Below are 5,000 nucleotides of genomic sequence, written 5' to 3'. Positions count from 1 at the left end.
CGGAGGGTGCTGGCTGGTGGCTCCATAGCTCCATAGCTCCATACCTCCAGAGCTCCAGAGCTCCATAGCACCAGAGCTCCATAGCTCCATAGCACCAGAGCTCCATAGCTCCATAGCACCAGAGCTCCATAGCTCCATAGCACCAGAGCTCCATAGCTCCATAGCACCAGAGCTCCATAGCTCCATAGCACCAGAGCTCCATAGCTCCATAGCACCAGAGCTCCATAGCTCCATAGCTCCAGCCTGGGTGGCTGGTGGCTCCATAGCTCCATACTTCCATAGCTCCAGTCAGAGAGTGTGCTAAAATTGCACTAAGTGCGAAAGCCCATTCATTTACAACGGCGTGTCCACAAGGCGGCGACATTTCCCCGTTACCGGTGGCTGCGCGGCGGGTGAGTGACAGAGCTTATCCGAGCGGCTGGAACTCTGCGCCGGCGTGGTCGAGCGTGAGGCCTCGGCCCTTTGGCTGCCTGGTACCTAAAACACTTCCATTGATCCAGCCACGGAGGGTGCTGGCTGGTGGCTCCATAGCTCCATAGCTCCATACCTCCAGAGCTCCAGAGCTCCATAGCACCAGAGCTCCATAGCTCCATAGCACCAGAGCTCCATAGCACCAGAGCTCCATAGCACCAGAGCTCCATAGCTCCATAGCACCAGAGCTCCATAGCTCCATAGCACCAGAGCTCCATAGCTCCATAGCACCAGAGCTCCATAGCTCCATAGCTCCATAGCACCAGAGCTCCATAGCTCCATAGCACCAGAGCTCCATAGCTCCATAGCACCAGAGCTCCATAGCTCCATAGCACCAGAGCTCCATAGCTCCATAGCACCAGAGCTCCATAGCTCCATAGCACCAGAGCTCCATAGCTCCATAGCACCAGAGCTCCATAGCTCCATAGCACCAGAGCTCCATAGCTCCATAGCACCAGAGCTCCATAGCTCCATAGCACCAGAGCTCCATAGCTCCATAGCTCCAGGGCTCCATAGCTCCAGGGCTCCATAGCTCCATAGCTCCAGGGCTCCATAGCTCCAGGGCTCCAGGGCTCCATAGCTCCATACCTCCAGAGCTCCATAGCTCCATACTTCCAGAGCTCCATAGCTCCATAGCTCCATACTTCCATAGCTCCAGCCGCGGAGGGTGCTGGCTGGTGGCTCCATAGCTCCATACTTCCATACTTGCAGCCACGGAGTTGGCTAAAATTGCACTAAGTGCGAAAGCCCATTCATTTACAACGGCGTGTCCGCCAGGCGGCGACATTTCCCCGTTACCGGTGGCTGCGCGGCGGGTGAGTGACAGAGCTTATCCGAGCGGCTGGAACTCTGCGCCGGCGTGGTCGAGCGTGAGGCCCCGGCCCTTTGGCTGCCTGGTACCTAAAACACTTCCATTGATCCAGCCACGGAGGGTGCTGGCTGGTGGCTCCATAGCTCCATAGCTCCATAGCACCAGAGCTCCATAGCTCCATAGCACCAGAGCTCCATAGCTCCATAGCACCAGAGCTCCATAGCTCCATAGCACCAGAGCTCCAGAGCTCCATAGCACCAGAGCTCCAGAGCTCCATAGCACCAGAGCTCCATAGCTCCATAGCACCAGAGCTCCAGAGCTCCATAGCACCAGAGCTCCATAGCTCCATAGCACCAGAGCTCCATAGCTCCATAGCACCAGAGCTCCATAGCTCCATAGCACCAGAGCTCCATAGCTCCATAGCACCAGAGCTCCATAGCTCCATAGCTCCAGGGCTCCATAGCTCCAGGGCTCCATAGCTCCATAGCTCCAGGGCTCCATAGCTCCAGGGCTCCAGGGCTCCATAGCTCCAGGGCTCCAGGGCTCCATAGCTCCATACCTCCAGAGCTCCATAGCTCCATACTTCCAGAGCTCCATAGCTCCATAGCGCCATACTTCCATAGCTCCATAGCTCCATACTTCCATAGCACCAGAGCTCCATAGCTCCAGAGCTCCATAGCTCCAGCCTGGGTGGCTGGTGGCTCCATAGCTCCATACTTCCATAGCTCCAGTCAGAGAGTTGGCGAAAATTGCACTAAGTGCGAAAGCCCATTCATTTACAACGGCGTGTCCACAAGGCGGCGACATTTCCCCGTTACCGGTGGCTGCGCGGCGGGTGAGTGACAGAGCTTATCCGAGCGGCTGGAACTCTGCGCCGGCGTGGTCGAGCGTGAGGCCTCGGCCCTTTGGCTGCCTGGTACCTAAAACACTTCCATTGATCCAGCCACGGAGGGTGCTGGCTGGTGGCTCCATAGCTCCATAGCTCCATAGCTCCATAGCTCCATAGCTCCATACTTCCATAGCTCCATACTTCCATAGCTCCAGACTTCCATAGCTCCATAGCTCCATAGCTCCATAGCTCCATACTTCCAGAGCGCCATAGCTCCATAGCACCAGAGCTCCAGAGCTCCATAGCTCCATAGCTCCATAGCCCCAGAGCTCCATAGCTCCATAGCTCCATAGCTCCAGAGCTCCATACTTCCATAGCTCCAGAGCTCCAGCCTGTCTGGTGGCTCCATAGCTCCATAGCTCCATACTTGCAGCCACGGAGCTGGCGAAAATTGCACTAAGTGCGAAAGCCCATTCATTTACAACGGCGTGTCCACAAGGCGGCGACATTTCCCCGTTACCGGTGGCTGCTTAGCGGGAGAGTGACAGAGCTTATCCGAGCGGCTGGAACTCTGGGCCGGCCTGGTCGAGCGGCTGGCCTCGGTAGTTGAGGTACCAGGGGCGGGCTGGGGAGCTCCAGGCGGGGCTTGTGAGAGAGTGTAGCCGAGCGGCTGGAACTCTGGGCCGGCGTGGTTGAGCAGCATGCCCGCGGAGGTGGCTCTTCCATAGGCACGGAGGGTGCTGGAGCTCCACACTTCCCTAGGCACGGAGGGTGCTGGAGCTCCACACTTCCATAGCTCCAGGCACGGAGGGTGCTGGAGCTCCACACTTCCATAGGCACGGAGGGTGCTGGAGCTCCATACTTCCATAGCTCCAGGCACGGAGGGTGCTGGAGCGCCACACTTCCATAGGCAGGGAGGGTGCTGGAGCTCCACACTTCCATAGGCACGGAGGGTGCTGGAGCTCCACACTTCCATAGGCAGGGAGGGTGCTGGAGCTCCACACTTCCATAGGCAGGGAGGGTGCTGGAGCTCCACACTTCCATAGGCAGGGAGGGTGCTGGAGCTCCACACTTCCATAGGCAGGGAGGGTGCTGGAGCTCCACACTTCCATAGGCAGGGAGGGTGCTGGAGCTCCACACTTCCATAGGCAGGGAGGGTGCTGGAGCTCCACACTTCCATAGGCAGGGAGGGTGCTGGAGCTCCACACTTCCATAGGCAGGGAGGGTGCTGGAGCTCCACACTTCCATAGGCAGGGAGGGTGCTGGAGCTCCACACTTCCATAGGCAGGGAGGGTGCTGGAGCTCCACACTTCCATAGGCAGGGAGGGTGCTGGAGCTCCACACTTCCATAGGCAGGGAGGGTGCTGGAGCTCCACACTTCCATAGGCAGGGAGGGTGCTGGAGCTCCACACTTCCATAGGCAGGGAGGGTGCTGGAGCTCCACACTTCCATAGGCAGGGAGGGTGCTGGAGCTCCACACTTCCATAGGCAGGGAGGGTGCTGGAGCTCCACACTTCCATAGGCAGGGAGGGTGCTGGAGCTCCACACTTCCATAGGCAGGGAGGGTGCTGGAGCTCCACACTTCCATAGGCAGGGAGGGTGCTGGAGCTCCACACTTCCATAGGCAGGGAGGGTGCTGGAGCTCCACACTTCCATAGGCAGGGAGGGTGCTGGAGCTCCACACTTCCATAGGCAGGGAGGGTGCTGGAGCTCCACACTTCCATAGGCAGGGAGGGTGCTGGAGCTCCACACTTCCATAGGCAGGGAGGGTGCTGGAGCTCCACACTTCCATAGGCAGGGAGGGTGCTGGAGCTCCACACTTCCATAGGCAGGGAGGGTGCTGGAGCTCCACACTTCCATAGGCAGGGAGGGTGCTGGAGCTCCACACTTCCATAGGCAGGGAGGGTGCTGGAGCTCCACACTTCCATAGGCAGGGAGGGTGCTGGAGCTCCACACTTCCATAGGCAGGGAGGGTGCTGGAGCTCCACACTTCCATAGGCAGGGAGGGTGCTGGAGCTCCACACTTCCATAGGCAGGGAGGGTGCTGGAGCTCCACACTTCCATAGGCAGGGAGGGTGCTGGAGCTCCACACTTCCATAGGCAGGGAGGGTGCTGGAGCTCCACACTTCCATAGGCAGGGAGGGTGCTGGAGCTCCACACTTCCATAGGCAGGGAGGGTGCTGGAGCTCCACACTTCCATAGGCAGGGAGGGTGCTGGAGCTCCACACTTCCATAGGCAGGGAGGGTGCTGGAGCTCCACACTTCCATAGGCAGGGAGGGTGCTGGAGCTCCACACTTCCATAGGCAGGGAGGGTGCTGGAGCTCCACACTTCCATAGGCAGGGAGGGTGCTGGAGCTCCACACTTCCATAGGCAGGGAGGGTGCTGGAGCTCCACACTTCCATAGGCAGGGAGGGTGCTGGAGCTCCACACTTCCATAGGCAGGGAGGGTGCTGGAGCTCCACACTTCCATAGGCAGGGAGGGTGCTGGAGCTCCACACTTCCATAGGCAGGGAGGGTGCTGGAGCTCCACACTTCCATAGGCAGGGAGGGTGCTGGAGCTCCACACTTCCATAGGCAGGGAGGGTGCTGGAGCTCCACACTTCCATAGGCAGGGAGGGTGCTGGAGCTCCACACTTCCATAGGCAGGGAGGGTGCTGGAGCTCCACACTTCCATAGGCAGGGAGGGTGCTGGAGCTCCACACTTCCATAGGCAGGGAGGGTGCTGGAGCTCCACACTTCCATAGGCAGGGAGGGTGCTGGAGCTCCACACTTCCATAGGCAGGGAGGGTGCTGGAGCTCCACACTTCCATAGGCAGGGAGGGTGCTGGAGCTCCACACTTCCATAGGCAGGGAGGGTGCTGGAGCTCGCACACTTCCATAGGCAGGG

This window comes from Syngnathus leptorhynchus, unplaced genomic scaffold, assembly GCF_054491065.1.
Source record: "Syngnathus leptorhynchus isolate UIUO unplaced genomic scaffold, UIUO_Slep HiC_scaffold_738, whole genome shotgun sequence".
NCBI lineage: Eukaryota > Metazoa > Chordata > Actinopteri > Syngnathiformes > Syngnathidae > Syngnathus > Syngnathus leptorhynchus.
Note: the sequence above shows the minus strand (reverse complement) of the source record.